Source organism: Lynx canadensis, chromosome B3 (assembly GCF_007474595.2).
Source record: "Lynx canadensis isolate LIC74 chromosome B3, mLynCan4.pri.v2, whole genome shotgun sequence".
NCBI classification, from domain to species: domain Eukaryota; kingdom Metazoa; phylum Chordata; class Mammalia; order Carnivora; family Felidae; genus Lynx; species Lynx canadensis.
Genome location: NC_044308.2, coordinates 14,255,686 through 14,277,941, shown reverse-complemented (window position 1 = coordinate 14,277,941; position 22,256 = coordinate 14,255,686).

The following is a 22,256-nucleotide window of genomic DNA, read 5'->3' as shown; positions in this document are numbered from 1 at the left end:
GCCCGCGCCTCCCTCGTGCTGGAGCGTGATGCAAAGCAGAAATTAAAATAACCCCCACTGGGGAGTGTGGCACAGCTGCCTGGGGGTAAGAGAACAGCAGGCAGGCAGGCGTGGGGCAGGGTGGGGGGGGGGTTGTATCAGGAAATCAGGCGTGAGGTTGGAGGGCCTTGCAAGGCTGGCTCTGGCATTTCCCGGTTGGTACTTGTCACGGAACTCAGATTGCTATCAGAGTCCTAATGCTAAGCGCCTCTCTCACTCCTGGTGGTGATGGATCTGCAGGGGTGGGGGGTGGGGAGGGGGGCTCTGAGCCGGAGAGCAGGCAGCCTTGGCCCTGGGGGACGAGTGCCTCTTTGCCTGCGCACTTCACCTTCTTTTCGCCTTTCTGTTCCTGGAGGTCAGTGTTATTCATGGTTACGGGCGATGTGATTCATGATCTGGGCAGTGGGGGAACGTGGCCAGAGCAAGGACTTCAAGTTTGAATCCAAAAAATGTTTAATGCTTCTTTATTTATTTTGAGAGAGAGAGAGAGAGCAGGGGAGGGGCAGAGAGAGGGGGAGATAGAATCCCACGTAGGCTCCCGAACCGTCAGGGCAGAGCCGGCCTGAGGCGGGGCTCGAACTCTCGCACCCCCTGAGGTCACGACCTGAGCCGAAATCGCGAGTTGGAAGCTGAACCGGCTGAGCCACCCAGGCACCCAAAGTTCGAATTCAAACCTGAAGTTAAAATCCAGGTCTGTCCCCTCTGTGCCACAGTCGGGACATCACTCGACTTCCTGGAACCTTAATGACCTGATGTGTTAAATGGGGGGAAAATCACACTGAGCTCCTCGGACCATGGGAAGGACGGAGAAACATACTGTGAGTGCACCTAGTCTGGGTCAAGGTTGTTCGTCCAATCTGAACGTCCTCACCTGATATCTGTATGCAGGGGGCTTGAAGATTCTTAACCGTCTTTCCGGCCTTCTTTTCATGGGAGATGTAGACACATTTCCAAAATTGCTGTCACGTGCTGTGCCGATGATTTACCGCCACGAAATTCCTATCAAGCCTTTTCATCTCAGCCCAAGGCAATCCAATCCAATGCCACCATACTGAAATAAAATGCCAAGCGTGTGGTGTGGCCCAATGAATGATCAGAATATGGGAAGTGGGGCGCCTGGGCGACGCGTCCTGTTGAACGCCTGACTCCGGATTTCAGCTCAGGTCACGGTCCCGGGGTCGTGGGATCAAGCCCCGCATTGGGCTCCATGCTGAGTGTGGAGCCTGCTAAAGATTCTTTCTCTCTCTTTCGCTGTCCCTCTGCCCCTCTCTCGTTCTCTCTCTCTCTCCCTCTAAAGAAAAATGATGGTAATTCTCCACGGATCTATTAGTTGTTGACTATCAGAATTATTAATGAATGAATGAATGCATTAGTTTCTAATTGGAAACAATTTTCCTCACCCTGGAGGGAGAATCTTACAAGAGCTGCCACTTACCATTTCGCACTGGCCTATCTCCAATGTCACGGCCTGTGTTAGCTGCTTCAGTGAATGCCGAGCTGGAAATAACCAGCTTTCTTCTAATAATGTAGAAAGTCTCCCATGAGTCCAGGTGTCACTACCCAGACTGAAATTAAGGATCAAGTGACTAATTACGGTGGGTCCTGGTGAGCCAGTGAAAGCCTAGACATGTCAGGCTACGGTGACTCACAGGACTTTACCAGAAAACACCCCAGATTGTCACCAACAAGACCCAGACTCTTACAAACTAGTGGGAATACCGTATTCCAGACTAATGAATTTCCCGTTTCCGTAATACAGCTGTACTCGGTATACCGTGTGCTCTTTGTAATCTAATTTCAGTTGAATTACTTTTGACAATCTGCTCAAAATGTGTTTATTACAGAGAATCATTATAGGAATAATTTCTTTTCCTCTTCAGCGTGCCTTTCCCCCCCACCCCCCCCCCTCCTTCTTTTTCTCTGTCCCTCCTTTGAAATGTGCTTCCCTCTGGTAAACATATCAAATGAGTTGAGCAGTCCAAACTTCTTCCCTGTTCCTTTTCTCATCTCCTTAATCTCTTTCCTTTGTCCATCCTTTATCAAAGAAAGCAACGTCCTTTTCTTCAAGAGTTTTCCAAGCGGTTGACACACACGAGTTCAAGTTCTATGGACTTCGCCTTACATTACCCAGCCCCAAACTATTTCCTGAGGCTTTTCTATACCGGGCGCCTTCCTAGGCACGTGGCATGGAGAAATACAACTTGTGAGGGTCGCTACTCACAAGGAAATAAAATACACAGTGCTAAAAATTTTAAGCTTATTTATTTATTTGGAGAAAGAGAGAGAGAGAGAGAGAGAGCATGAGTGGAGGAGGGGCAGAGAGAGGGAGCGAGAGAATCCCTCTGTGCTGTCAGCCTGATGCGGGGCTCCAACTCCTGAACCTTGAGATCATGACCTGAGCCGAAACCAAGAGTTGGACGCTTAACCAGCTGAACCACCCAGGCGCCCCCACGGTGCTACACATTTTAAAGGGTCCTCATTTCAGTACGGATTCATTCATTGAATACTCGCTCAACTGTTTCTTTAATTTTTAATCGTGTTTAAAGAATAAGGCATTAAAGACACATGGGAGATTCCACAAAACAGCATCGGTAGTTCCCAGGTACCCACTTCCCCCCACAAAACATCGTGCGTAGTCATGACAGGTTTTCAAAACCAGGAAGTTGATGTCGGTACAAAACTGTTTACAGGCACTGTTTTGCATGACACATTTGAAGTGCTTTGGGCCTCAACAAAAGAGTGTTTCAAGGACTAGCTGCTCGACGGGGGCTGCTTTTGTCACCCAGGGGACATTTGGGCAATGTCCAGAGATGTTTTTGGTTATCACGAATGCAACTATTTCTAGGGCATCCAAGTAATGATGAAGAAGAGGACAGCAGACCAGGCGAGACTGTGGAGTCCTAGGGAGCGCATGCCTGTCCAAAAGAAACAGCACGTGGGAGTTTGCCTTGTGAACACAGAGGCCAACTTTGGGTGGTCATCAGATTTGTCCTTAGAAAGCAGCCATTTGGGTTTTGAAATGGAGGCTCCTCATTTGAAATTTCAAAAACCAAATCCAGAGGCCCGCAATGTTTGTGAGGATTGCTGGGGGCGATATTACTGGGAGGGCATTGTAAGGTTAAGGTTAAAGCTAAGGTTAAGGTTAAGGTTAAGCTCGGTTAAGACTCGAGGTCACTGGCTAACTGTGGAATTTCTGAAAGTCCTTTGAGTGCTTGTCTCTGAGCCTCAGTTTCTCCGAGGGTAAAATGGAAATGATTTTCTGAGCCTCAGCTTCTCCGAGAGTAAAATGGAAATGATTTAAACCTCAGAGGATTATTTTGAGAATTACCTAAGACAAAGCGTGTGTGACTAGCTTAGCATTCTGCTTTGGATCAGATAGATATCTAAGAGTTGCGCCATAATAGGACAAGGATGTTGGATATTTTTCTCTTTTCTCCGGCACCTTCTTCCCTGCTCATTGCTAACGAGCCACTGACACCTTGCGCCAGGCTGAGCCCTTCTCAGAGAGGAGAAGCTGATGGCTTACAATTACAAAAAAACAAAACAAAACCAAACAAAACAGCAAGAAACTACCATTTCCGTAGTAGTTTATTGACTGTACGTAAGTATGGCTTCCTTCCTTCGCAACAGAATCTCCCGATGCTCATTTAGACAAACACCCCATACTTCTTAGACTTTGTTGAAAGGTACATTTGACTCCGTGCAGGCATCACTAATTTAACCATTTTGATTGAATTGGACAGAAGTGTACGTGACTAGACTATGTCAAAACTGCTGAATTCATAGGTGTATTCACTTAAAATGGATGTGCAGGCCTATTTCACTAGTGGATCCCTTGGGTCACTTGTTAAATCTCTAAGTATTACATCTATTTTTGCTTTCCTCCAGAGGGGAACTGTCTGTGCTCCCCGGGTATTCCAGCTTAACTCAATATTCCCTGGGCTTATAATTTGTTGACTCAAGTGTGGCATAGCTTCTATCATTAGCCACATCCACTCTGCTCTATTTTCCACAAGTAAGACCGAGAAACATAGGATTGTTGCCTATCACCCAGACCCAGAGGGAATTTCTGACCCACATTGTCTTGGAATAACCAGGCTCTGGGAATTGGGGGCAATTTTAGAGCCAAAGTGTATAATCTGTGCCAAATGCTGCCAGCGAGCTTGGGCAATTCGTGTATATTCTTTATTTTAAAATCTTCAAATGTCCGATTGGACTTATGCTTTGGTACGTATTAGACACCTCTAATAAGGTAAGTTGTCTACAAGTGCCTGGGTGGGGAGAGTGGTGTTTGTTGCTAGATTATCTGCTCACAAGCAGTAAGCATGAGTTATTCACAATGGGCACAGAGTTTAAGGCACTTGGTTGAAAAACAAGTATCTCCCCGTGTCTCTTCATTGTAGTATCCTTCTCACTTTAGATGAACTTGGAGGTTGTGCCGGTAAGGATAAGCTAAGTAAGTCACACTATGCAACAGTCCCAGCGACTTAGAAACAATGAGCATTATTTCCGTCTCAAGCTTCCTGCTCAAGGGACATTGTTAGGGAGGGGAGGTTGCTTTTCTTATACCCCGGGGGGCCCGGTACATTGAGGCTCCTTCACCTGAGGACGGTATCATCTTAATTCCAGGCTTCCGGGGTCATGGTGGCAGGGGAAGAACATTTGGAGCATCAAACACTGCCTTTAAAAGCCTTCCCACTTAGAAGTGACACACTTCAGCTCCCCTTTTGTTGACCAAAGCAATCGCATGGGGCATGTGCCATCCAGAAGAAGAGGAGAGCCAGAAACCTTGGTGAGTTCTAGTACTTTCTATAGAAAGTATCTCGGGGATCTCAATAACGGAAAGAGTGTACATATCATGGATGGAGATAAAATAAGAAGCAAAGAGAAAACTCTTCAAAAACTATATATATACATATACATACATAAAAGCTTATATGTATATATGTGTATATATATAAAAAACTATATATGTATATATACATGTACTATATAAAAACTATACATATATAAAAGCTTATATGTATATATAATTTATATTTCATATAGGAAAATATTATATATCATTACATATAATATATGTAAATAGAATATATATGTCCTATATAAATACGTATATATGTTAAATCTGATATATTTTTTTTCTTTTCTTTTTTTTTTTTTTTTAATTTTTTTTTTTCAACGTTTATTTATTTTTGGGACAGAGAGAGACAGAGCATGAACGGGGGAGGGGCAGAGAGAGAGGGAGACACAGAATCAGAAACAGGCTCCAGGCTCCGAGCCATCAGCCCAGAGCCCGACGCGGGGCTCGAACTCACGGACCGCGAGATCGTGACCTGGCTGAAGTCGGACGCTTAACCGACTGCGCCACCCAGGCGCCCCAAATCTGATATATTTTTATACATAGTGTTGCATGATTAAGTTAGCTTAGGAAATGGTCTGTAATCTATCACTTAAAGATTTATAGCGCACAGTGCTTATTTACTCTGAAAAAGAAGGCAGCAAACAAATTTAACCTCTATAATGCGATTTTTAAAAAATTTTTTTAATGTTTATTTATTTTTGAGAGAGAGAAAGACAGAGTTTGAACTGGTGAGGGACAGAGAGAGAGAGGGAGACACAGAATCCGAAGCAGGCTCCAGGCTCCGAGCTGTCAGCACAGATTCTGATGCCGGGCTCGAACTCACGGACCAGAAGATCATGACCTGAGCTGAAGTTGGACGCTTAACCGACTGAGCCACCCAGGGGCCCCAATATAATGCTGTCTTTTCTGGAAGCTTTATTAAGGCGTGATTTATGTAATATAACATTCCCTAATTTTAAACAAAAAAATTCAGCGATTTTTAGTAGATTCACAAAGTTGTGCGGCGACCACCACAACCTACTATTAGAATGTTTCCATCACCCCAAAATGCCCCATATGCAATTAGTCAATCCCTGCTCCAACTCATAGAGCAGACAGCCAATAATCTGCTCTCTGTCTCGTCTCCATCGATGTGCCTTTCCTTGTCATTTAACATAAATCTTACCGTACAAAGTCTTTTTGTGTATGTTTGGTTTCTTTTTACCCTGCAAGATGAGAATCAGAAACATTGCTGCAGGTATCAGTGGTTCCTTCCTTTTATTTCTGCATCGTATTCAGTTGTATAAATATTTTCTGCATCCATGCATCAACTGGTGAGGTTTCTAGTTTCTCTAAATCCTCACCCCAAATCGACATTGTCTGTCTTTCAATTATCACCATCCTGATGGGTGTGAGGTAGCATCTCATTCTAATTTTAATTTACTTTTTCCAGACAACTAATAATGTCGATCAATTTTCATACGCCTGTTAGCAATTCAGAGAGTTCTTTAGTGAAATGTTGTTTATAAGGATTGGTATTATTTCTTTCATTTTTTTTAATGCTTATAGACAGAGTGTGAGCAGGGGAGGAGCAAAGAGAGAGAGACACAGAATCCGAAGCAGGCTCCAGGCTCTGAGCTGTCAGCACAGAGTCCGACACGGGGCTCGAACCCGTGAACCGCGAGATGGTGACCTGAGCCGAAGTCAGACACTTAACCAACTGAGCCACCCTGGCGCCCTGTATTTCCTTAAATATTTAATAGAATTTGTTAGCCGAGCTCTCTGTACCTGAAATGTCTTTGTGTAAAAAATTTTAATTGCTTAATTTGTGTCTGTCTAGGAATTTATTTCATGTCCATTTCACTTAAGTTGTCTAATTTTTTAGCGGAAGTTTTATGGGCATGCCCTTTAATCTTTTTAACTTTGATAGGGTTGTTAGTGATATCTCCTCTTTTATTCCTGATTTTTGATCATTTGCATTTTTGTTTTCCTTGTTTAGTCTAAATAAAAATTTGTCAGTTTTGTTGATCTTTTCAAATAAGAACTTTCTTTTTTTTTTCCTAATTTTGTTTTTGTTTTCTATAATTTAAACTTTATTATCTCCTTCCTTCTTTTGATTTGACTTCAGGATGATAGTATTTTTCCAGTTTTTTATAAAGTAAGCTTTAGTTTTGATTGGTAATCTTTCTTCTTTTCTAATATAGGCATATATGTATACATAATTTTTTGATATAGTGTGTTTTCATTTTAATTCACTCAAAATATTTTCTAATTTTCTCTGTGTTTATTCTTTAAGACATACTTTTTTTTTTTAGAAAGCGTATGTTTAATTTCCAAATATTTGGGGATTCCTCAAATTTCTTTCTGTTGTTAACTTTTATTTGAATTCCGTTGTGGTCGGAGAATATGTTTTGTGTGATTTCAGTTCGTTTACATTTCTTGAGACTCGTTTCGTGCTTAGCGTGTAGTCTACTTTGGTGAATATTCCAAGGTAGAACTTAAAGACAGTGTACATTCTACTATAAGTGGGTATGGTGTTCAATGGGTATCAATTAGTTCAAGTTAGTTGAGAGTGTTGCTCAATTCTTGTATGTCCCTAATGATTTTTGGTCTAAGTGTTCCAGACCAACTCAGAGTATACTGTTACTGGGAGCGTAGCAAGGAAATCTCCAACTCTTATTTTTGACATTGCCTATCTCCTTTCAGTTATGTTTGGTTTCGCTTCATATATCTTGGGACTCTTTAGTTGGATGTATAAGTGTTTATAATTTTTATATTTTCTTGATGAATGGGCCATACAGATCATTAGGAAATGTCCCGTTTTCATAGTCATTTTTTTTTTTTTTTTTTTTTACTTTCAAGTGTGTTTTGTCTGACACTTTTGTGTATTTTGTGTAACTCTCTTATGGGTAAAATTTGCATATTTTTTCCAAACTCTTACTTTCAATCTGTTTGTGTCTTTGAACTTCAAGTGTGTGTCTTTAAGACACGGAGTTTGAACTTGCTGCTAATCCAGTGTGACAGTCTCTGACTTTTTAATGGACTGTTTAAGTCACTTTTTTTTTTAAGTAAGTCACACCGTTTTAAGCAACTTTTTTTCAGTTAATATAATCATTTATGTGGTTGAATTTCTTGAAATTCAACCACATCAATTAAAAATAAATAAATGAGGGGCGCCTGGGTGGCGCAGTCGGTTAAGCGTCCGACTTCAGCCAGGTCACGATCTCGCGGTCCGTGAGTTCGAGCCCCGCGTCGGGCTCTGGGCTGATGGCTCGGAGCCTGGAGCCTGCTTCCGATTCTGTGTCTCCCTCTCTCTCTGCCCCTCCCCCGTTCATGCTCTGTCTCTCTCTGTCCCAAAAATAAATAAACGTTGAAAAAAAAAAATAAATAAATGACAAATTTGTTGTTTTCTGTGTCTTATATGTGATAAGTCATTTTTTTTTTTCTCTTGCGACTTTTAAGATTCTCTTTGCCTTTAAATTGACGATGGTATGTTTTCACTCTTATGTGGATCCTGAGAAACTTAACAGAAACCCATGGGGCAGGGGAAGGAAAAAAAAGAAAAAAAAAAAGAGGTTAGAGTGGGAGAGAGCCAAAGCATAAGAGACTCTTAAAAACTGAGAACAAACTGAGCGTTGATGGAGGGTAGGAGGGAGGGGAGGGTAGGTGATGGGCATTGAAGAGGGCATCTTTTGGGATGAGCACTGGGTGTTGTATGGAAACGAATTTGACAATAAATTTCATATAATAAAAAAAATAAATTGACTATGGTATGTCTGTATATGGATCTGTATGCTTATCCTATGCTTACAGTTTGTTGAGCTTCTCGGGTAGGTACCTTAATGTTATTCATTAAGTTGGGGAAGCTTTTCTTTTTAATGGAGTTGATTTTTAGGACAGTTTTAGGTTCACAGAAAAATTGAACAGAAAGTATGGAGTCCCTTCCCATGTACCCTCTCCCCTTATACCCTGTCAACATCCCACCCCGTAGTGCTACATTTGCTGCAATTGATGGACCTATGTTGCCACATTGTTATCACCTAAAGGCCATAGTTGACGTTAGAGTTTACTGGTGATCTAAGTGGCTCTGTCACACAATGGATAGCGCGTTGGACTTCAATTCGTGATGTCACACGTTTTGAGGCTTTTGACAAGTATCTAATGGCAAGTATTCACTCTTACAGTATCATATAGGATAGTTTCTCTGCCTTAAAAATCCTCTTTTCACCAAATTTGGGAGGTTGTTACCCATAATTTCTTGACCTGTTTTTTTCTGCTGATTCTCACTAATTTCTCATTCTGAGCTTTCCATTAAATGTATGTTGATGTGGTTCGTGATGGCCCACACTTCTCTGAGGCTTTGTTCATTTATCTTCATTCCGTGTTCTTTGGATGAAATAATTTCTATTGATCTATCTTTCATTTCACCGATTCTTTTATTTTCCAGACAAAGCTGCTCTTGAACTCCTCTGGTAAATTTCTCATTTCGGTTATTGCAACGTTTCAGCTACAGAATTTGCATTTCTGTTGTCCCTCCACCCAATATATATTCATACGCCTCCAAATAGATATTATGCATGTATTAATGTATGTGTTTACTATGTATAATATATAGATGTATCTTTTAGGAGTAATTTTTTCTGTTTATCGATACTTTCTCTTCGGTAAGTCCTTGTTGCCATGCTTTCTTTTAATTCTTTAAGCGTGATTGTCCTTAATTTTTTTGAACATATTTTAAGTAATCACTTTGAAGTCTTTGTGTGTGAAGGTTAACATCTGGGTCTCCTCAGAGAATCTTTAGTGACTGCTTTCCTGTTGAATTGAGTCACGGTTTAATGTTTTCTCGCCTGTCTTATAAATTTTTGTAGAAAACCGGACTTGCTGGAAAATGTATTTCAGCAATTCTGGATTCTGAAACCTCCCCCTACCCACTCTTCTGCTGTTTGTGTGTTTAGTGTTTTGTGAGGCAGAATTACGGGGATTCCGTTTTTCCAAACAGTCAAACAGCGCGTGGCAGCCGGGGACTCTAAATTTCCTGCTTTCGGGGCGCCTGGGTCACTTGGTTCAGCATCGGACTCTTGATTTCAGCTTAGGTCATGATCTCACGGGTTCGTGAGTTCAAGCCCCGCGTCTGCCCCCATGCTGGCGGTGTGGAGCCAGCTTAGGATTCTCTCTCTCTCCCTTTCTCTTTGTCCCTCCCCGCACTGTCTCTCTCTCTCTCAGAATAAACTTAAATAAATAAATAAATAGATAAATCAATTTCCTTCTTTCCTGTTTAAATTTTGTTTTTATTTTTAATCCTGGATTTCTAGAGGTTGTCCTGAATCCATAAATCTTTCTTGAGTTTTTGGTTACCAGCCCAGCTGACGATTGGCCACGGGTTGCTCTCAAGCATTTCACAAGCCGGTAAGGCTTCCGTCCTTTGCCAATGGACCTGAATGTGAAGTTAGAAGTTTCATTCAAAGGTCAGTTCATTTCAAAGCCTTCTTCGGCTTTTATTTTCCCTGTTTTTGTTATGTGTGTACAAGACTTAACATTCAGCCAAAGATACAGTGGCAGTTGGGGCCCCCTCTGGTTTTCCTTGAGAGTGTGTGTGGCCTTGAACAGGTGTATAGGTTTCCAGACTGCCAGGGTTACGTGAGAACTTCTCAAGGCTCGCTGTGCCTGTCTTATTTTCCAAGTCTGATGGGTAAATCCCTGGTTCCTAGCTTTCGGCTTTCCCCAACCAGAATGTGATCTCAATCTATGTGCAACACCGGTCGGTGAAATGTCTTTGTTCATCAGTCGAATCTCTACGCGTGAGATTTTTTTCATGTTTCACTCCAAGTCAGCCCTCTGTGTCGGTGAAGCTGTTGGTTTGCGTGGCCTACCCCACACCGATAGGACTACGGAGCCCTCAGACTTGATGTGGAGGGGGTCCAAGCAGCCTCAGCTGAGAACACAGCTCTTCACTTGAGTTCCCGCCATTTTGCTTTAATAAATCCTCCTTGGTGTGTTAGGTGCCTTGGGTTGATTTTCCGAAATAAGTTGCGCTCGACAATTTTGTCCAGTTTCACAATTTTTCGGAGGAGGGTTTGCTGGGCTTCTCATGCCGTCCCTCCAAACCCCTATGTCCTTATTGCCATTTTCAGCAATATTTCCACGACTTATTTGACATTAGAAAAATTTTTTAAGCCACACCTGTTAGCCGATGGCGAACGTGGTCGTTCTTGCAGACACTTTGGGAAACACTGACGTAGATGAAATGGGCAAAGATTATTTCAGTCGAAATTACTTTTCATAGAGTCCACCATTCACACCTGAATCCATGCCGGTCAAAACGCTTTGAGCTATGGGGAGGGACAGGGAACACAGAGCTCTAAATCAGATGGCAAACTGTAGACTAGAGCCGGTCTGAGGATATGCGTTGTGTAAGCTGTACCAAATCTCCGATATTTAGTTGGGAGATGATGCATAGAAATCCAGATTCAGATTTTTCCTTTCAGACAAAAAATCTCACAGTACTATACCGTTCCTACACAGCAAAAATAAGTTACTGGTTAAACAATGAAACACACACGGTTCCTCCCTTCCGACCCAGAAATCATTTGAGTGTTTAGCATCAGCTCTCCATGAAGTGTTCAGATTAATGAAGCCTATTTGCTCATATGCTGTTATCTGTGGTCTTGCTTCAAGCTCACCAGTCGCAGGATCCTAGCTCGTAGCTTCTTGTTCAAAACCAGAGCCATAGGGCCACATTCTCAAGCTTGATTTTCATCCAGACCCATGGCAGGAGTGTGCAAGATGGCTGGTCACTGTTAAGGGTGTCATCAGTAAAACTAGGTAGAGCTTTCTGGCTCTCTTGGTGATGGACCCCTCATTTTTTTTTTAATCTCTGGGCTCTGACATGGATATGTACATATCCTTGGGTGGCTTTAAGTTACAATCAAGCAACTTTATAGATGAATACAATGGGTTGGAGAAGGAGCCAGGAGTTTAGGTAGGAAGCAATATCTCTGACCAGCAGTCAGGAAGCCCTTCTAAAGAGATGAGATTTCAAGAATCATTTTTAGAGTTAGGAAGGAACGCTTGGAAGAACCAAGGAGTGGAGGGCAAAGAGGCACATAAGTGGCAGATGAAAAAGAAGGCTTAAGGGCGGTAAGTAAGCGAGAGACCCAAAAAGTTACTGAGAGAAGAGTCATAACAAAAGTAAATGGAGGGGCACCCAGCTGGCTCAGTCGATTAAGAGTCTGACTCCTGATTTTGGCTCCGGTCATGATCTCACAGTTCGTGGGTTCGAGCCCCGCACTGGGCCCTGCGCTGACAGTGCCGGGCCTGCTCCGGATTTTCTCTCTCTCCTTCTCTCTCTGCCTCTCCCTGCTCACCCTCTGTCTCAAAAATGAATCCATATATTTTTTTTTTTTTTTAGAAGTGAATGGCATAGGCATTAAGAAAAAAAATGCTAGTTTTTAAAAATTTTCCTGAATTCTTTATGATGAATGTTTGCAGCCTACCAGTCTCCAGGCACTTTTATCGGGACTCCTTCCTTCTTACGGTCCCCACCCTTCTGCACCCCAGGGTCCTCCAAAAAGCCTCCTCCCCTAATGCCGCCTAATTCAGGAGAATCCTCTCCTAATTCAGAAGAATCCCAAAGCCTTATGACTATTAGAAAAGGTGGCTGGCTCTCAGTAGGTCCATTGATTCCTCCCCCCACCACTTTTTTTCGTGAGTCCCCCGTTCGCTCACCTTTTAGTGACTTAGCAGAAATAGAATTCATTTCTTTCCCCAGGTTCACTGTGGAGTTGAATGTTAGACTTTTGTGCCTTACAAAGTCACCGTCACCGAGCCGAAATCAATATTAATCATATACAGCTTGATACTGTAATTGAATAGTTTTTACACAGATGATATTAACTGATAAAATATGGCATCCTCATGAGAAAACATTACCTTGAAATATTAGCGTTATGATATGTTAATTTCTTTGGAGGATATGACTACAGATATATGAGCAGAGGTAAATTTTCCAGCACTTCGGCTGACAAATTCCATGTCAACATAACTCTCAAGAATTTGTATTACTACTCGGCGATGACTTATATGATGATGTATAACAACTTAAGGGGTTTTAAAATGCAGTATTTTGACTAATGTAGTTTGGTAAATAGCATTTGTGATTAGCTCCTTTTCTTTTTCTCCCCCCAATTTCTGCAATACTGACAAAAGCCTGTAATAATAATAAAAATCACCTCTCCAAATGGAAAATGCCCTACTCCATCACCAACCGTTCCTGGGAACGCTCCAAGTTCCGTGCAGAACGGAGATCTGGGAGCCCTGCAAAGTCAGTTACACGCTGTACTCATTGTCATATTAGCGCCTCTCATTTCTATCTGGGCGTTTGGCCTCAAACGATAGTTTCTATGAACTTTTGCCAGGGTGATTCATTCTACATAAACCATATGACACTGAGAGAGGCTTTGAGCCCCCTGTGCTGTCTCTGAGGAAAAGCTTAGGGTGAATCTGTCATTCTGATGCCCTTAAATACAGGGAGTGTGAACCGGTCCCCGGAGAGCTTGGTTCAGGAACGGTGCCTACACTTCTTAACATTTGGCCTAGTTGCAGAGATTCTGTCTCTTTGAGAGACAACCGATGCAGACATGGTGGTCATTTGTAGCCATTTTATTTGCCCCAGTGACAAATAGTCCCAGAATCCCCTTCTCCTGGAAATTGAGAACAGGAGTGGCCTCTTGGGGTTTTCCTGGATACCTACCGTCTCTTGTCAAATGAGGCCAGTGTCCATCTCATGCTCATCTCCTGGCCCATGTCATTTGGAAGCTATTAGCTCTCTACTAAGAACTGTCTCATAGAAATCTCTCCCCTTTTTCTGTTTCTCTGCCTCTGCCCAGCACTCTGATATTCTCCTCGGAGAACGATAAAAAGCCTTTACGCAGCAAAGGAAACAATCAACAAAACTAAAAGGCAACCAGCAGAATGGGGGAAGATGTTTGCAAATGATGTATTGGATGAAGGGTTAGTATCCAAAATCTACACAGAACTTACCAAACTCAACACCTGAGAAACAAATAATCCAGGGAAGAGATGGGCAGAAGACATGAATACATACTTTCCCAAAGAAGACGTCCAGATGGCCAACAGACGCGTGAAAAGATGCTCAACATCACTCCTCATCAGGAAAATACAAATCAAAACCACACTGAGATACCACCTCACGCTGGTCAGAGTGCCTAAAATGAACAACTCAGGAAACAATGGATGTGGGCAAGGATGCGGAGAAAGGGGAACCCTCTTGCACTGCTGGTGGGAATGCAAACTGGTGCAGCCGCTCTGGAAAACAGAGTGGAGGTTCCTCAAAAAATTAAAAATAGAACCACCCCACAACCCAGCAACCCTTTGGAATTTACCCAAAGGAGACAGGAGTGCCGACTCACAGGGGCATGTGAACCTCACCAACGTTTATAGCAGCACTATCAACAACAGCCCAATTATGGAAAGAGCCCAAATGTCCATTGATGAATGGATAAAGAAGACGTGGCATATATATACACAACAGAATACTACTCGGCAATGAAAAAGAATGAACTCTTGCCGTTTGTAACAACATGGATGGAACCCGAGGGTATTACGCTAAGTGAAATAAGTCAGGCAGAGAAAGATAGATATCATAGGTTTTCAATTATATGTGGAATTTAAGAAACTTAACGGAAGACCATGGGGGAAAGGAAGGAAAAAAATAGAAACAGAGAGGGAGGCAAACCATAAGAGACTCTTAAATACGAATAACAACTTAGGGTTGATGGGGGGAGGGGGAGGGGTGTATCCGCGATGGGCGTTGAGGAGGACATTTGTTGGGATGGACACTGGGTGTTGTATGTAAGCCATGAATCATGGGAATCCACTCCCGAAGCCAAGAGCTCACGGTATACACTGTATGTTAGCTCACTTGACGATAAATTATATATAGCACAACCCAAGTAGCATAGGGCCACCTTTTGTAGTCAATACAAAGTTGCCTGTAGACAATAAATGCATGTTTACTACCTTGGGGAAGCAGAGCCTCCCAGCCCCTCCTGTCTGCTCTGGCCTGTTGAAGGTGATCCACACGAAGTACCACAGAGCTCACTCATAAATTATTTGCAAAGGAGATTTCCTACCGGGGCTCTTGAACACTTCACACGTGTTTGGCCGTAGCACTGCTGTTCCCACTCCCTAATCTCAAGTGGAACAACGAACCCGATATTAATCTGTCTTAAGGAGAAGCATCTGGAGGCTAGCTAATAAAATTTCAATTCAATGGAGGAAAAATGCTCTCAATCAAGCCCTGCTGACGTAGGCCCTTTAGAGCTGCTCACTGCCGTTTGCCGTGGTCCCAGGGTCTCCAGACCCCTGTCTGTTTGATGAGGGCGGTGAGCGGATCTCCTTCCGGGGGCTCAAGTTTGGGACACAGTTCTTTTGACTACTGACAGTAAATACAACCCCAAATCTCAGCAAAACCTTCCCCTCTTTCCCAGGGTCTCCCCTCCTCCTGGACCCTTCCCTGTTCACTTTCCAGCTCCCTTCCCTTTCCCTTACCATCCTCTATTGGGCTCTGGCCAGATGGTTGGCCCCTTGGTGTGATGCTAAGTGGCCAACGCCCTTGATCTGGGCAGCCAGATGCTCCCCGTCACTATGCCTTTGACCTAGACCAGCTGAAGAGGCAAGGAAATGCCAGAAAGCATAACAGCTCGCCCGTCTGACAGACCGACAGCACATATACCAGCTTCGGGGACTACGTTTCGGAACTTAGGAGACATTTCCTCTCCAGGAATGAGGCTACGAAGGAGAGTGGGCATTAGGCAACAGGAGATTTTCCCCATCCCCAAAATTGTCCCTGCGCTTTAAAACCAGTTTCTTCACTTTCGTTTTTAATATCGTTGGCTCGTTATTGAAATGAGGAAACGAAAACTTTCATTCGTTTAATTAATGAATGTTATTTTTTAACGTCGATGGATTTATTTTTGAGACAACGAGAGCACGAGCAGGGAGAGGGGCAGAGAGAGGGAGGCAGAGAATCCCAAGGAGGCTCCACGCTGTCCGTGCAGGGGGTTGGATCCCAGAAACCACGAGACCATGACCTGAGCCGAAATCAAGAGCTGGACACTTAACCGACCGAGCCGCCCATGCGCCCCAATAATCTCTATTTTTAGGGTAGTTTTAGCTTCACAGCAAAATTGGGAGGAAAGCACAGAGATTCCCCACTTGGGCTCGGACAGGTGCAACCTTTCCCCTTACCAACATCCCCCACTCTGGGGGGTTGATAATGAACCGGTGAACCCACACTGACCCGTCATTACTACCATGTCCAAAGTTCACATTATGGTGCTGTTCGTATACATTTTATGGATTTGGAAAAATGTACGATGACATACATCCATCATTAAAATATCCTACAAGATAATTTCACAGCCTTAAAATTCCCCCGTGCCTCTGCCCATTCATCCCTCCCCTCCTCATCCCTCGGTGATCGTTGATCTTTTTACTCTCCCCATAGTTTTGCCTTTTCCAGAATGTCATATCGCTGGAATCATATGGGACATATTCTTTACAGACTGGTTCTTTCCCTTCATAATATGCATTTAAATTTCCTCCATGTCTTCTTATGACTCAGCGGCTCATTTCTTTACAGCGCTGAATAATATTCTATTGTCTGGATGGACCACAGTTTATTTACTGAAGGACTTCTTGGTTGCTTCCAAATTTTGGCCCTTATGAGCTAAGTTGCTATAAATGTTGTTTGCAGACTTTTGGGTAGATAGAAGTTTTCAACTCATTTGGGTGGATACCGAGGATTGTTATTGCCGGTTCGTATGGTTCATATTCTCAACCATCCTGTGGCCTCTTCATGTCACGCTTTTATAGTCTGGTTGATTTTTCACAATATTGTTGGGCCAGGGGCACAGCCGGCTAAGCGTCGGACTCTTGGTTTCAGCTCAGGTCGTGATCTCACGGTTCATGAGTTCAAGCCCCGCATCGGACTCTATGCTGACAGTGCAGAGACTGCTTGGGATTCTCTCTCCCCCCACCCCCTCTCGGGCTGTACCCCAATTTCTATCTCTCTCTCTTGACATGAATAAACTTAACAAAAAACAATATTGTTGGGCCATATTAATGAAGCATTTCTGAATTAAAAGCTACCTCTTTCCAGCAAAAAATATGGCAGTCTTTTATTATTTTCTTAAGTGATAGGTATGCAAAATGAGAAAAATGAGGCCATTATAAATATTTTAACTCAAATAAATTCTTTTTAGCATTCTTGTGAAACGGATGTGATACGTGGTCTCCAGTAGGCCTTTTGTACGGTTCAGGCTGCTTTTCCCTGAGTCAGGAATTATGTCAGTGAAAGCCCCTCATACTAAAGGGGGCAGGTGAGCTCACCACCTACACAGCGTATTGATGCATCATTTCAAAAGTGTGTCTATTGCTGGAATGAAAGACTGAGGCAAACCAACAATTTCTCTTGGGGATACGCTATTGATACGGTTGAACTTTTCTCGCTTTCTTCCTCAAGAGGGGCGATGATCGGCAGACAGGGACATATCTACTCCTCGCTCAGTAGATGGTTGGGAGCAGCAAGATTTCAGGATGGAAAGATTGCAGGTCTTAAAACCAGTGGGATACAGAGTTTGAATTTCAGCTTTGCTACAGTCCAATTGTGCAACCTTGGAAAAATTATTTCTTAGAGTTGAATAACTTCTTAGTGTTTAAGATTTCCCTTCGGCAAATGGGTTTGATAATACCTATGCTACAGGTCTATTGGGGGAACTTATCTGAGATCATTAATGTAGAATGCTTGACCCACCAATAAGTGTTTGGTGTTCGTGAACTTGGATGAGGCTTTGAAATTCACCAAGACCTTCGTGAAGGAAACAGGTCATTCTAAGATAAAGCAGGCATACAATAGCATATTTTAGGTTCTGACTTTTGATCGCCTCTTCGGTTTTGGGTTTAAACACTCTATTTTTATCCTAACTTTTCCTAAATTAAGTATGATTAATAAATGATCAGTAAAATGGAACTGCCATCCATAACCAAACATTGGCCGACAGATTATCTTTTTTCTTTATCCTAAATGTGTAAAATAAGACGAGAGGCAAAAGGAGGTAAAAATTTTACAGTCTGAAGGGACTTCTAGATCTGCATCGTTGCAGTCTGAAACCAGTGAATGTCAACAAATGGGCAAAGGAGAATGTACCCACACACGCACGCGTGCGCACACACACTCACACCCAGACCTGAGAGTGAACGGTCACCTTGAGGTTTCCGTTCCCGAAAAATTTTTGTGCTTCACACAAAACTAGGCGCTGGAACCACAATATTTTAGTTTTAGTGCAAATGCTCCGTACGATGTCATTGTCCCATACCATCATCCCTTCCCAGAGTAACCCACGTAGAAGCGTTTTTGTCTTCTCTCTCTAAATCTGTTAGCATCAACATAAATGTCGCAACTCCAGAGGTAGTCCCAGAATTAGAGTATCAGGATTGCATTCCAGCTGCCGCTCTGGAAGGCTACAAAGGCTCTTGCTCTCAGGGCCTCACGAGAGATGTGGCTTTTGGAAGGCAAGGCAGGAAGCTTGAAAAAGGCATCATGCTCACTCTGGAGAAAAGTGATGATTACCAAACAGGTCAGGGATTGCTGAAAAGTTGCTATGTCTGAACCCCACCTCAGAAACACACGTACGTGTGCTCATGTGCACACACACACACGTGCGCCCAAAGTCATGGTTGGTTTTCAACTACTCTAGTTATGAAATGTTTGACATTTCTTCTCTTAACTCCGCATTCTTAAATTTTATAATATTTTTAGCCTATTAAATCATAGTGTATCTTAACATTGAAACTATCTTAGATGTAACAAATATAATAATTCAGATATTTTATTATTTGGATATCAGTGATTCAGACACTAACGAAAATGATCCCGTGTTGTTTCTTCTCGACGTTTCTCAAGATCCGGTGTCTCAACGTGGGACCCAGGACTTCAGGGTTTAACACTGTAGTTGGTTTCTTTAGAAAACATGATTGGGGCGCCTGGGTGGCGCAGTCGGTTAAGCGTCCGACTTCAGCCAGGTCACGATCTCGCGGTCCGTGAGTTCGAGCCCCGCGTCGGGCTCTGGGCTGATGGCTCGGAGCCTGGAGCCTGTTTCCGATTCTGTGTCTCCCTTTCTCTCTGCCCCTCCCCCGTTCATGCTCTGTCTCTCTCTGTCCCAAAAATAAATAAACGTTGAAAAAAAAAATTAAAAAAAAAAAAGAAAGAAAACATGATTTCACCAGATTAAAAAATCTTTATGACTTCCTAGGAGGGATTTATGAAAGACTTTGATTTATCAAGCACCTATTCAATTGTCCTTCACGACTGCAGGTGGCATTTTGTCTGTCTCTGTTATGCGGATTTCGATTGCCTGTGTCATACTTGCCTGCATAAATTATCCAAGCTTCCCTTAAAAACAGTAATAATATGAAAGCCCTTCTTCCTGTCAAGCTCATTACTTACCTACCTTATCTCATTCTTTCCTTTACAGCCTTGGAAAATACATCTTACTGTTACGAGTTTACGGAGACCTCCCCCATCCCTTGAGTATGAGGGAGGTTAAACGCACAGATACATGTAATGTGCTAGAGTAATGAAGTTGGATTGGAATCATGTCTGTCTGCACCCAAAATTCTCACTTGCTTTGCCTCACTGGTCTGTTTTTGTTTTCTTTTGTTTCTCCCATCTTTTTTTTTTAAATCTGAAATTTATTGTCAAATTGGTTTCCATACAACACCCAGTGCTCCTCCCACTATTTTGAGGTCTGCATCCTTGGGCTCTGGATACAAATGCCTTTACTCCACTGAGTCACCGATGGCGGGGTAACCAGTTTATTGCAAACATCTTCTCCCTGCCATATATCCCAGCTGCCAACCATTCCTCAAAAGGTGTTACACAGCATTCCACTGACCCCGCCTCAGTACATTTCATTCTGTCTGTCCTTTTTATCATCCCAGGAGCCTAACTGGATATTTGTTGCGCTCCTGTGATCCGCATTGAGCTACGTGCACAACCAAAGCATTCAACTTTGGAAGCTCACATCCCAAGGATGAGAAATGGGTAAGCTCTCTGTTTTTTTTTTTTTCCTACCTCTGAGTTCAGGAATATTCATTCACCTAATATATATATATATATATATATATATATATATATATATTCAACATTTACTTGATGCCTGCTAAGGTTCAGACCCTGTGGGAGGCAGTAACGAATCAGCTGTAGTTGTGGGCTCAGTTCTTTTCAGAGCTCTGAGTCTGGTGCAGAAGAGAAGTAAGCAGGCAATGAGATTTCCTGCGTGATCATAGTGGCAGGTGCACAGGTGGCCGAGAGGAGAAGCACATTGACGAGATTGGGAAATCGTAGAGGAAAGACTGGAGATGATGACGGTCAATCTCACTGCTGTGAATTAGCAGTGAGAGTCATTCATGAGCTCTGATCCAGAAAGTTCTTCCCTTTGGAAAACTTGCACTACGATTCCGGTGTAGAGTCGCCAAGCTCTTTGCATTATCTGTGGTGGCCCCAAATCCGAAGCCCTGGTAGGATTGACATGGCTGCTTTGACTCCTATTTGGCTTGATTTAGATTGTGTTACTATTTTGACTTCACACTGGGTTATCCAGCCTCTCCAGGGAAGTGAGCTCTTTCCTTAAATAGCTTCATCCTTCGGAATACTCTTGCCAATGAATTGGAATATAAGCAGTCAGTTAACAAGTGTAGAGTTATAGCCCAAAAGGGATCTATACTTTCACAGACTCTCTGACTGGACCAGTCAACACAACGTACAATTATCTCCATACATGAAGAGCACATCATGATTTCTAGGCTGAAAAACAAGTCAAACTTTTAGGCAAGGTTTCAGCAAAACTTTTGTTTCCTGGTTCCAAAGTCTGTGTTTGACTTTGGAGAAACTGGGGTCATTTGTTATGGATTTCTTTCACTTTTTCAAAAGCTTATCTAAAAATTCCTACTTTATGTGTTAAAAAAATTGGAGGTCAGACAGTCGTTTTAAGCCAGCAGATGTATGTGCCAGAGTATGTAAGTAGGGGCCACAGTATATGGTTGGTTCAGATTCGGAAATGATAAGGACTCGGGCTTATCACTGTGTAATGTGGCCAGTGGCCAGTTGACTCTGGCCAAGCCAACTGATGACCAAGGGAGAGCATTGGATTGCCTGTCCTTTTGACTGCCTTAAGTTGCAGCTGGGCCATGGTCCTCCTGGACAGAATAAGCTACCAGACCTTAATGTATTTTTAGGCTGCATGAATGCAAAAATCCTCTTAAATATCCTTTTTCTCTGTGGTAGTTAACCCCCATCTGAAAAAAATTATGTCTACCTCCTTGAGAAGGATATTAGAAAATTGGGAGAACCACCCAGAGGAGAAGTGGAGTTTTGAGAGACTACTAGATATAGTCAAAGCCACTGGAGGTGTTAACCTGGTAAAATAGCCCATGCCTACCAATAGTTTGTTGGGTGTCACTTGAAAAAGAGAAGAGTAGAATCACACATTAGTATAGTGTGTGTGTGTGTGTGTGTGTGTGTGTGTGTAAGAGAGAGAGAGATCGATCAGGGGGATATATGCTACCATATGCCCATTATGTATGTCACCATCCATAACTTATGCTATTCCACTTAATCCTTATTGACAACCTTGCAAGGTATGTTTTACTGTCCACATTTTATAGATGAAGAAACTGATGGCCAGAGAGCTTAAGTCATCTGTTCAGCTTTGCGCACGTAAGTTTTATACCTGGAAATATTTTCATTGAGATTTCATGCTCTTTCTATAATACCACATGGCCAGTTTGAAGTCCCACAGAGATGTGTTTGGACAGTATAATACAGATTTTTTGAAAACACGAGCTAGTGAAATGAAAAAAGAAGGAAGCAAAAATATGTCTTTAAGGGTAAAAACAGTGAACATAATTTAGTGGTTTCCTAGAAGAACACCTTAAGTCCCTTTCCAGTGGAATTGTCCATGATAAGCTTGAATGGAGAAGATTCAGTGGGTAAATATGGATGATATTTAAGGACTACAGAATTCCACTCTTCCATTCTTTTGTGGGTATACTCCCACATAGGATGCCCCTTTTGATCCATGACTTTCCGTTATCATGCATGGCCCTCTAATTTCAGGGAGACCACAGTGTTCCTTTGAAAGACGACCTTCCTAAGTAATTTCAGGGCTGATTTACATAAGGCTAAGACCTTTAGTCAATGAAAAAAATTATGCTGGAATCTTTTTTTCTGGCATTCATGGTTTATACCTGAAATCCCAGCAGTCTAGATCCTTAATTCACACTTAGGGAATGT